At 42.2% G+C, this 12,647-nt stretch overlaps 1 protein-coding gene and 1 non-coding gene across 2 annotated transcripts in view; both read left to right on the forward strand.

The window, feature by feature from the left end:
- Window positions 1-12,647, forward strand: part of COL5A2 (collagen type V alpha 2 chain) — a 201,602-nt gene that overhangs the window by 17,250 nt on the left and 171,705 nt on the right. The window lies entirely within an intron of this gene.
- On the forward strand, window positions 2,459-2,624 carry LOC140703576 (U1 spliceosomal RNA). The gene has a single exon (XR_012082900.2). It is a non-coding gene; the product is annotated as a U1 spliceosomal RNA (small nuclear RNA).

A 12,647-nucleotide genomic window follows, 5' to 3' on the forward strand; every position in this document is an offset into this window, starting at 1 on the left:
CTATAGATGAGGGTTGCTGCCATCTTCCATTAACTCACTTCCAAGTGATGATGATCCTAATAGTTCTTTGTGGTGTGTGAGATGTTCTTGGGACCGTTCCAGTGCATCAATACCCTGGGTTTGTATGGCTGACTGGGGACTTAAACCCAGGTCTCCAGACTCCTAGTCCAAGACTCTGTGTACTATGCTACACAATCTTTAAATTTTCTAATTTGTCTTCCTTACGCCTTATTTTAACATTTGGGCTAAAGGTGGGGCCTTTTCTGAGACAAATGCTCTCTTGGTGTCATGGTTTGTCTTGCCTTGCCGGACACACAGGAAATGATGGGAAACTGAACTTCTTTCTACCAGAGAACATTTTTGGTGATTGGAAGTGGAAAGGATGTGGCCCACGTTGGACATTCACTGGCAGAATGACAGAATTCAGTGGAAATTGGACGGAATCTCTCCTGTTCCTGCTGCAGCCCAAAAATGTGCCATAGAGCAGTGGTCCCCAACCTTGGGGGCCTCCAGATGTTCTTGGACTACAACTCCCAGAAGCCTTCACCACCACCTCTTTGGCCAAGATTTCTGGGAGTTGAAGTCCAAGAACCTCTGGAGGCCCAAGGTTGGGGAACCACTGCCATAGAGGGTCAAGAAATCCTCCGGAGCCAATTCAGCTCTGATGCCTTCCGAGAGTGTGGGAGGGAATGGAGTTGCCATCCTGCTGGAGCTGGAGCCCCTGGTGCATGCGGACGTAACCTTTTGGGGCTTATATATCCTGATATGATTTGTGTTCCTTATACAGTATTACTTGTGAACTATAAGTTCATACTCTCTGACAGTGTTGTTGTTCTGTGCCGTCAAGTCAGAACTGATTTATAGGGACCCTAATGAGGCTCTCAAGGTGAGATATTGAAGGAGCAATTTTACCAGTTCCATTGTCTTGGTGAGTTTCCATGGCTGAAAGGGATTCGAACCCAGTTCTTTTGAGTTCTAGCCTGTCACTCTGGGTATCACCAAGCAATGGAAATATGTTAATCAGCAATGAATATCTGACAAAGTATCACTACTGTATATTTGTGGAGGATTCAATGTGCCATTTTATTAGCCTTGAATTGTATTATGCCTTGTTACAAAATGTACTGTTTTTATTTTTTACATCTTTTTCCATACCAAAGAAAGGGGCCACTTTTTTTTTTCTCACACTGAGAAAAAAAGATCATGGAAAAGGGAAATCTCTGCCAAAAAACAGCGATTTTGCTATATGCTTACCTAGGAAAAAGCTAGCTCAGGAAGTACCATCTGCTTTTTGGCTGAATCCACCCAAATTCTAGCTGAGCTGAATGAGACATAGGAGGTTAAATGGGTGAGACGTAATTGGGATTAGGGCCTTTAGGACTGCTCATTTTCTCTCTCTTGGTTGTCTGAATGATTAGACCACCCAGGATCTGTCTCTTGGTACATATAATAGCCTCTTTTGTGAAAGTGTTTGTCGGATGTGGAAGGGTGGCTCAGCATCTGGATGCAAATACAGTGGTGCCTCATTTTACGATTGCCCCACATTATGATGAAACCACATTACGACAATCTTTTTGTGATCGCAGTTGCGATTGCAAAACGATGATCTGAATGGTTCTTTTTTCGCTTTGCGATGATTGGTTCCCTGCTTCGGGAACCGATTCTTCGTAAAATGACGATTTACCTCCAGCTGATCGGCGGTTTCAAAATGGTCACCGGGTAAATAAAATGGCTCCCCGCTGTTTTCTGGGACGGATTCCTCGCAAGACAGCCACTGAAAATGGCCGCCCTATGGAGGATCTTCGCTGGACAGTGAGTTTCCAGGCCATTGGAATGCATTGAAGGGGTTTCAGTGTGTTTCAATTGTCTTTTTATTTTCGCATTACGGTACAACGTTTTCGTTCTACAGCGATTTCGCTGGAACAAATTAACGTCGTAATGCGAATCACCATGGTGACTTTTTTTGAGCAATGTTGTGCTTCCCAAAATGATTATTCCTATGGGCACTTTTCACTAGATGATGTTTAGGTCCTTGCCTTGCAAGACAGTTTTTTTCAATCCTGCCAGAGGCCAAGAGAGCTCCCCAGTGTTTTGGGGTGCCCTGCGGGACCCCCATCAGGGGCTAAGTGTTCCTCCCAGTGCACAGGTATTGGCATATGCTAATTGTGGGCGGAACACCTAGTATTAGCTAGGTGTTCCTCCCACAATCCTCTAGTGCACAGGTATTAGCATATGCTAATACCTTATGCTAATACTTGTGCACTAGAGGATTGTGGGAGGAAAACCTAGCCCCTAATGGGGGTCCCGCAGGGCAGCCCAAAACACTGAGGAGCTCTCTTGGCCTCTGGCAGGATTGGGGCTGTGCAGCCCTGTACTGAGTGGCAGGTGCAGCCAGGGGGTCACCATGACTTGGGGGGTTAGGGGACAGAATGGGGTAGGAGATGCAAGGGACATTTTGATTTTTACTTTGCAGGGGAAATATCATGTCATAAAATGGTTTTCTTGGGGGAGGCTTATCCATTGTACTTTGGGTGTGGTGCTGATCCCTGTGATTTCCCTAAATGTGGGGAACTGAACTGCATAATTAACATTAATGGGAGATTGCAGTTATCCTGGTTTTTCTGAATTCTTTTTCATTTCTATTTCTCATTATCAGCACCTATTTCCAAGGCAGGAAGTCTTGGTGATGTTTTATATTCCATTCTTTTTTTCCTCTGTGGTAAAGGATCAGGGCAAATGGAATTGCCATTGTCAGGAGCCAGGGGGCTGCTTTGACTCCTTTTATCCTTTTTCTTTGTTCCTGGAGAGAGAAAGAGGGGTAAGGCCATCTGAGGCCCCTTGAGTTTTCAAAGGCAGTGCAAGTGAGATTGCTTTTCCCCAAGATGGTATGGGGAACTGTGTTTTGCAAGATGATGTCTTTTATGGATAATTTTTGCAAGATAGTGATTTTTTCCCCAATTGGAACGCATTAACTAGATTTCAATGCATTCCAATGGGGAACTGGGTTTCACAAGACGATGTTTTCGCATGACAGCGATTTCCATGGAAAAATCGTCTTGCGAGGCACCACTGTACTTATTTTTTTTAAAGCCACTCTAAGAAATGAAAAAGACAAAAATGAAAAACACAAGTAGTACTAATAATCCAGTCAACGCAGCAATGCATTACAATCCATCTAAAAATCACACACAGGTAGCTGGTTACTGAGGGAAGGCTTGCCTGAAGAGAAAGGTCTCTTTTTATGACTTGGATCATTAAAAATGACAATAAAAGAGGGTGCATTCTAGTTATGAGGCATTTCAAACCCTAGATTAATTCCATGTAGCAGTTAATTCCAAGCCAATTGAGAAAAGGTCTCTGCACTTGGATGTGGATTGTTGGATCCAGATCTGAATATTTAAATTGGTTCATCAGGCCTAATGTACGGCCCTTGTACATGAAGAGTAGCTTGGAATGCAAAGAAAAGAGGGATCCGTTATAAAGTGTTAGTGATGATTTGAAGAGGAGGGCCAACATGACAAACCAGCACTGCGCTATCAAAAGAACTCTTGGTGCCCTTTTGTGATTTCTTTCCAATATTTCTTTCTAGAAATGTGTGGGATTTCCAGGGAAAAGATTAAAAGCCATGCCTCAAGGCCTGGGGTTACATTATTTGGGATGAACTTACAAAGAAACCAACAAAAAATCCCCCCTTATAATAAAACAGCTACAGTATTCTGCATATGAAATGACTAAAAACTTGGAACTCTATTCTCTTTTATGAAAAACATAAGCATTCCATATTGTATTTGCGGGGCTTTCTGTGTTTTACATCGACCGTAGAAACACAGGGTCAACAAACTGCAGGTTAAAGAAGGCTTCACTGAGTATGAACATGGTTAAATGTTTTAAATTAATTGCCTCAAGAGCTGTAATCAAATCAATGTTTTTCCCCCTACATGGATATCAGACAGAAAACGCAACCAAAAAAAAAGGAGACAAAATTTTGTGGCACCTTAAAGACTAGTCTCTTTTTTTTGGTTATGTTTTGTTGCCTCATGTACTTGCACAGATTAACAAACGTATTTCTTCGAAAACTACAACTGCTAGTAGCAAAACCACTGTGGAGGCATACTAGTTGCATTTTGCACAGATATGTCTTAGTCCTTGACTTAGTCTATAAGGCTTAGTCCATATCCTTGTCTTAGTCCATAAGTTTGTAGGAATCCAGCATAGTACTGATTGGCTAGTGACTTGGGAAGGTGGTGGTGAATCATCTTCTTTCTGAAAACTTTGAAGTGGACACCTAGCTCTCTCCCCCCCCCCCCATTGTATCAAATAAATTGGCAAGGTGATGAGCAGAGGGAGAAAGGGGGCACAGTGGATACTTTAACTGAAGCATGGGGTGAACAGGAACGGACAACTAATCTTCAACCATGAGACAGCAGTTGTGTTTGTAAAGGCAGAAGGGCTGGGAGAAACAACACACATAATTCACATGATGGTTCAAATGGGTCGACTAGTGTGGATTGCTTTACAGTATTTCTCTTTGCTTATGTTTCCTTGCCTTTGTTTCATAATATTAGCATCTTTTTAGAATAAGTTGCAAATAAGAGATGTCGATGTCACTTCTTCCAGGCTTCCTCATCTGCATGCATTAGCAAACTCTGTTTGGACTTTCTACTCTGCCGGAGATTAAAATCATGTGTGGAGAGAGAACAAGGAAGAATATGTTAACTCCGTCCTCTCCATCACTGCAGGCTAGGGATGTCAACCTGTGGTCCTGTCATGTGTTGTTGGGCTGCAATTCCTTTCAGTACCAGCCTTTCCTGCAGGGCGTTCTAGGCACCGTATTCAAGTATCTCTGGTACAGGGCTACAGACTGTATCTTTATACTGTGAGGAGTCCTCACACACACCAGCTTTTCCTCTTCATCATCTGGTTAATCACAGGAACACAACTGTGTTGAAGGCAAGGTGTCTGCTATACCTGTGTGGTCTTGATACAAGCCAGAGCCATGATTTTGGATTTTGGCTCATTGGGAGAAGTTAACTTGATGCCACAGTTCCCCCTTCTTTAATCGTGTTCTCTTACCAAAGAAGCAACAGAGGGAATGGTGGCGGTGGGCTCCTCTCCACAGGTGTGGGCTTCGCATGCTTTAAAACACATCTGGAATAAGGTTTCTATTTAAAAATCTACGAAATGGCAAAGCTCTGGAAATAGAGCCAACATTTTCCATTCCTGGGACTTTCCAGAGCTTGGAAAAGTTGCTTTTAACTACAGTTCCCAGAATCCCCCAAGGCCAGCATGGCTAAAGCATAGCGTATACTTCTCCAAGTTCTAAGAATACCTTTGAATGGCTGGGCAACTCTTTTTCCTTAGTAAGCTCGCATCCATGTTCTTTCAGAAATGCTAGCTTAGCTTGCGCCTACGTGCAAAATTGTATCTGTCTTTGATTAGTGCAACTGAGTGCACTGGCTTTCCTAGAAATACAAATTTTTGACTGTCAATATACTTTGAACTTTGAGCTACTATATTTCTACTATTCTTATTAAACATTCTGGTTGGCAAAGAGCTCAAGGAGAAAAAAAGTAGCACTGGCTTATCAAGAACAAATCAGATCTGCCTGTGTGCTGATTATCTTTCCAAAACACTTTTTCCATGTCATCCATTACAGCTAATGCAAGTAGAAGAGTACTGATTTAATACATGCACACAGTCTCGTATCCTTCAAAATGGGTATCTTAGAGATGCTCTCTGCCTTGGTTACATACTGGTGGTTAGTCATGTCAGATGTCACAATCCAGATGTTGCATGCTTGACTGACAGTATCTGAAGTAAGTTAAGCACTTTAAAATGGAAGTATCAGTATTTGATTATACGCTATGGTGGATAATCAAGATTCATTAAGGGCATTACAACATGCCTTCAACTTTGACTATTTTAAGACAACCCAAACTACTGTCTTGTCATGTGCCAAAGTTATTGCATTTCACAGTCTTTCATTTAACTCCTGTCTTATTAGGTTCTTGGAAGAAAATAATTTCCATTTCCCATCAAAATAAAAACAGCCACAAAGCTGTGAATTTTTGCTCTCTTCTGACAATAATTTAGAAGTGTAGTGCTTGCTCTGTGAGTTTTTCTGATGTAGATCAGTCATTTTGACAGATACCATTATTTCAGAATGGGGTGAATACATTCTTACATCCTTCACCCAAATGGACATGTTTATTGGGAAGGTAGAGATTAAGGATGTAAATCTTTGCTCGTTTTGTTCTTGCAACAAGTCAATGAGAATTTTTGAGTATTTTTCAAATTATGGCACTCCCCCCCCCCCCAAAAAAAGTTGTCCAAGTACATTTTGCTCAAGTTCCTGTATTTTGTGAAGCAAAATCTTGTGTTTAGAAAACCTTGTATTTCCACAAAATGCAAGTTTTTTCATGCCACTTTGTAAGGCTTTTGTGAAGTCTGTTGCTGATGACCAAAGTGTTGTTGTTTTACTCCCGTGGAGTGAACAAATCTCACAGCAGTTGCGCATTTTGTTTTAGCATAAAATTGTGTTTGTGACACCCTTGATTGGGGACCTTTATTCTGGGATGCCAAATTAATTTCAAACCACATTTTCTTTTTCTAGTTTTGAACCACTTGCAGCACTTGGTCTGAATTTCATTTATTACCCTAAACTGTAGATTAATCCTCATGGTTTTGTGTGATGTATGAACTGAAACAGAGTGTGAGATGTTAACATGATGGGTCAAGACTAAATGTACGAAAATGAATGAATGAATGAATGAATGAATGAATGAATGAATGAATGAATGAATGAATGAATGAATGAATGAATGAATGGCTGGCTGGCTGGCTGGCTGGCTGGCTGGCTGGCTGGCTGGCTGGCTGGCTGGCTGGCTGGCTGGCTGGCTGGCTGGCTGGCTGGCTGGCTGTTGTACAGCTCTCCCATGATCACATAGTTTAGGTCTGATATAAGGGTTATATAACTGGTGTGGAGACCATGGAAAAGCCATTCCTGGTTAGGCTGTTCCACAGAACTAGAATAATTTTTGATCCACATTTGTTCCTCAGCTGCATGCTGACAGTAAGGAATGCTGAAATAGCATGGGCTGTGTCAGATGAAGGAGATTTTGGTGGCTTCTAAGTGGTGATCATAACAATGAAACATCTCTAGGCTTTGCCTTAGTACGGTGGTTCCCAAACTTGAGTAGCTCAAGTGTTCTTGAACTGTAACTCCCAAAACCTCTTGGAAGCACAGCAAGACTGTGGGAAGTGCAGTCCAGGAACACCTGGGTTACCCAAGGTTGGGAACCATTGCTTCAGTAAAATGATGGAAAGGTTCTGTATCCGATAGACTCCAGATTGGAACATCTGGAGTGCCGGGTTCAAAACATTTGCTTTCTTCAGAGGATTTTGTACTGCACATCCTGCCAACACAGCCATCTTAATGAGGGATGTTGGGAGATGTGGCCAAACGACATTTATGGGGCTGTATATCCTCTACCCAAGACAGAATGTTATCTATTTTTTTAAAAGAATAGCGAAGATGGGTAATGGGAAGTCAGTAGACATCAAGGGAAATTGAGATGGATGAGTTTCTGAGTGGAAAATTGGGGATGATATTTCATGACAGAAATGAAAAGCTTATAGTATTCTTGGAAGGGAATGGATTAATAGTCTGGGGCAATGCATGAGTAACCGTGGTTAATATTCTGTAATTTGGAACTGGAAGGGCATTTCACCCTGTTATAAAAAGATATTATGGTGCCCTGAGAAATATCCCTGAGAGCAGTGCTTGAGATGAAGGTAGCATCTGACTGGAGAGAATGATGGCATATTATTTCCAGATGTTAAAGTGCTTGTCTTGGCCATAGTAAAAGAATATTGGAACACATATTAGCTGAATAAGACAAAGAGAAGTGAAACGCTGATGTAAGATGCATGGTGTTTAGCAAGGCTGGCACAACATACAGAACATGCAAAAACGAAGGGACACGTGCAAGGTGTAGGAGCCAACAAAGCAATCTGGTTGCCCAGAAGAAGACACAGATTATTGCAGCTATAATTCATCTTCGGTTACAGGGAACTGCACATGTAACATGTCATTTTGAGTCTATTCTTATTCTTCCCTTTCATTTGGAATATCCCCTTGGATGGCAGAAATGCAGGCTGAGCACGTGTTCAGAAGCCTTCTTATAATCATTCTCACCAGGAAGGGCTGGTGCCAAGTCGTCCTTTGAGTAAGTGATACTCTGTGCAGGCATGTTGCTTAAACATGGAGAACCGTTTATATCTTACAAGGACATGAACATTTCGTAGTTCAGCTTTTGCTGAGTTTCTCTCAATCACACCTTTATTTTCTTCCCATCCTTGTTTTGTATCAGTTTATGAAACTTGGGGTTTTCTTCCCACATTGATATTGGTGTGCATTCTTTGCGAGTTTCCTAATGGTTTTCAGAGATACATTCATTTCAGCTAATTTATGCCATGTTGCTGTAAGGTGGAGAACCACCTTGACAGCACTCGGAAGGGTGTACCCTCTGTCTCTCAGGCCAAGAAGGAAGCAGAAGAGATAGGAGGCATTGAAAGGGGGTTACAACAACTAGAAATAAGAGAAAAGACAGAAGAGGGCGCTAATCCGGTGGGAAAGGGCGAGCATAAAAAGAAGGAAGAGAGAGGGGGGCAGAAGCATGTTGGGGTGAAGAGAAAAAAAGAGGAGAATATGGAAGAGCTAGTGGAATTGATTCAGGAGGATCCCTGGACGGGAGAGTGGGAAAATTTCGAGTTCCTCGTGAATACGCAGAGAGGGAATGGAAAAGACAGGTCTACAGAAAGCTGCTTATTGGGGCAAGACTGAGGAGAGGAAACAGAGAAAGGAATATAAAGCTTGGGTAAGAAGAGAGGAACAAAGAAGGGAACAACAGAAATGTATAGTGATCTCTGGGAGATCCTGTGGGCCCAGCCCTTTCAGACCCCCGGGGGAGACAGAACCCAGGCTTGTCAAGGAAGGAGCCTTAAGGGGGCTCAGCGTACCCTCATCAGGGTTGAAGCGTAATGGACATCACACCAAAAATGTTGGGCACCAAACCGAAGTTGGCCCAAGAAGTTACTAGTTGTCTTATCTTGAAGAGTTACCCAGTTTTAACAAGGTTAAAACTTATGATTTGATGTTGAATTTAGAAACATACAAGCCAGTTACGAATGACACTGATAACATGTTGGACAATAAACCAGTTTTATTTGAAAACTTTGGTCTATCGGCTACTTCTTTGAACAAACACATGGAAAGGGAGGTAGGAGACAAGTGACAAGATCACAGTCGCCCATTGACGAAAGCATGTTGAAGTGTGTTTTCTGAATTATCAAAATTATTTTATTTATATATTTATATTATTTATATGTTACCTTTATTCCATTAGGGGACCCAAGGTGGCTCACAACAATTAAAATGACAGAAAGTTAACAGATTTAAAATGGTGTTCTCCCCCACACAAGTATTATAGATATCCTGGTGAGATCATGGAACTCCCTAGCCTAGGAGGTCATAGAGTTGGAAGAGACCACTGAGGCCATCCAGTCCAACCCCCCGCCATTCGAGAACATCCATCAAAGCACTCCCAACAGATGGCCATCCAGCCTCTGCTTAAAAACCTCCAAAGAAGGAAACTGCACCACCCTTTGAGGCAGCCTTTTCTGCTGCTGGACAGCTCTGACTGTCAGGATGTTCTTCCTAATGTTCAGATGGAATCTCTTTTCCTGTAGTTTGAAAACATTGTTCTGTGTCCTAGTCTCTGGAGCCCTGGAAAACAAACCTGTCCCCTCTTCAACATGGCATCCTTTCAAATATTTAAACATGGCTATCATGACCTTCTTTTTGTAAGGCTAAACATTCCCAACTCCCTAAGCCGTTCCTTGTAGGACATTACTTCCATACCTTTGACCATTTTGGTTGCCCTCCTCTGGAGGTTGTCAACATCCTTTTTGAATTGAAGTGCCCAGAACTGGACACAATGCTCCAGGTGAGGTTTGACCAAAGCAGAATAGAATAGTACTCTCACTTCCCTTGATCTAGACACTATACTCCTTTTGATACAACCAAGAATCACATTGGCTTTCCTGGCAGCTGCATCACACTGCTGACTCATGTTCAGCTTGTGGTCTACCAAGACTCCTAGATCCCTTTCACAGGTCTTCCTAATTCACTTCATTAGATAATGTAATCCAATATGTGTGAAAAGAGAAGCAGCGGGGAAGCTTCTGCCTCTATTGAAAAGCAAATGGAATATGGATTGAAGTGGTGATCCAGATCAAGGGTTAACTTTGCAGTGTCTCCATGTAATGCATCAAGATGAGTTTTTCAGACTTAGCAGCTACATAAAACCTTTGAGATAATGTTTTGGCAATAGCAGATCTACTGTTAGACAGCAAGAAGTTAAGTTTCTATGGGTAGCTGGTACATTCTTGATCAGATGGCACTGATTCAAAGACCTTCTTATGGGCTTCTTTATTATAATAAAGATGAATCTTTGATATAATGTATTAAACAACTGTCAGAAGATAGTTGCTCAAGCTTTCCTGGTCTTGGATCCCCATGGTGCTGAAATCGTGTTGCATAATAACACAAACAACTTGACTTTTCAATGAGGAACTACCATGTGTTAAGAAATCCCCATAGGAATTATTTGTTTCATGCCAGGTTGTGCAACTCAGCATGCAGCTGATAATGTCTGCAGAGATGTCTTCTAGCAATTCGAGTCCTAAAGTTATGCCATTTGCATAACTGTGGAAGAGGATTTCAGCCAATATGTGGTGCAGACAAAAGGAATTCCATGTAGGAATAGTTGTATCAATTGAATCTGACTGTTGCAGATGGAGAAGAATCTCAACTGGTTTAATTTTTGTTGAATAGAACTTTTTTTTTCAAACAAGGTGGAAAGAGCATGAGATGTTAATAAATTGGGGTGAGAAAAATTGAAATGTACAGTTTTGTCCATCTCTGTTAGGAAGTTAAGCTACGATGTCAAAGAATGGTTGCCTAGAAAATGCAGCTTCTCAGGATGGGAGGAGTGTGGCCATGTTTCCTGACAGGCTGCTGGCATCTAGGATTACTAAACCTTGGAAAAGTAAGTTATGGTTTCCCTTCCCTTCCCATTTTGCAAATGGCAAAACTACAATGATTTTTTTCTTGACCGATGAGGTCTTTGGCTTCTTTCACAATCAAAGAAAACAGTCCATTTGTAATGTTTCCACAACCACCTGAGGCGTTCTGAATTGCTGCTGAGAGCAACCTTATTGGGTTCACCCTCAGGAAACACAAAGAGGAGCACGCCTTCTGGGCAAACATTTGCTCTGACCCTGCAGTCCAACAGCAGAGGAATTTCTTAGTGACGAATGTCATGGCTTCTTCCACCATTTTGTTTAACTTGACCCCAATGGAGCTGGAATGGCTTTCACCCTGAGAGTCGCCTTGAGCCTTCCTGCATTGGTTGGAATCGGTCTCCTTGGCAGGGAAATAACACAGCTTTGTAATTGGGACTGCAGATACAGTAACAGGGACTTGTTCAGCCATTCCAAGGACACACGCACTTCACTTTTGGAAATGTGCCATCAGATCCTGTGGAGATGCCACCAAGGGCGTGCAACGGCCATTGCTACAGATCTCCTTGGTGTTGTCTGGCAACTAGAAAGTGTGATGTGTTGTTGTCAAGCTGAGCGTTTTCATTCTGCCCTTGCTACAAGTGAGTTGGCTGTCACTTCCAGGGCACAGGAAACATGGAGCGTGTTGATATCACATGCTGTGTTTCTTCAGCTGAACATTACTGAGAAGGCTGGTGGTAGGAGATGAGCAGTCACATTCCTCCTTATGTGCAGTCGACCTTCTGTTTAGCAAGTTTTGTTTTGTTTTGTTTTTAAAGAAATTGTGGAATTTGTTCACACATTCCTCCACTGCTTTCAGATTCATCTTATTTATTCCGTTAGGGAACTGTGTTTGAAAACTACTCAAATGCTTCAGTTTAGTTCAGGCTGCAACCGCTAGAATTTTGACTGGGGGAAAAAAAGTATATACAGTCAAAAGTTGTTTTAAACTGCACAGAGGCTCTATTAGTGCCCCCCCCCCCCCGCCCCGCCTCAAGCTAAATCCAGATCTTCAGGCTGAGTGGCTGCTTTGGTATCTTTTATGCTGCAGTCTGATGAAGGTGAACAGAAGCAGGTTCTGGCAATGAAAAAAAGTTTTGATATGTTTTGGGGTATTTGATTCCAAGAATGGAAACCACACTTTTACTTTTATTGGACTTTTACCCTGCCCCCTAGACAAAGTCTACTCAGGGCGGATTATATGCGTAATAATACACAACAGTATAACATACATAGTAAAATTGTACAAAAACTTATTTCTATATACATTGCTAAGATGGAGTAGTTAAAGAAACAGAAAATCAGTTAATTGATTGGAGGGAAGGCCTGCCTAAAGAGCCAGGTTTTTAAATGGCTTTTTAAAAAACTCCCAGCGAGGGAGCCAGCTGGATTTCCGTTGGGAGGGTATTCCATAGCCGAGGGGCCACTGCTGAGAAGGCCCGTTTTTTTTGTTCTTTCCTTCAGGGCCTCTCTTGGCGTTAGGCCCCTCAGCCGTCCCTGCTGACTTTGTCGAGTGATTCCGG

This window comes from Pogona vitticeps, chromosome 1 (assembly GCF_051106095.1).
Source record: "Pogona vitticeps strain Pit_001003342236 chromosome 1, PviZW2.1, whole genome shotgun sequence".
In the NCBI taxonomy this organism is placed as follows: domain Eukaryota; kingdom Metazoa; phylum Chordata; class Lepidosauria; order Squamata; family Agamidae; genus Pogona; species Pogona vitticeps.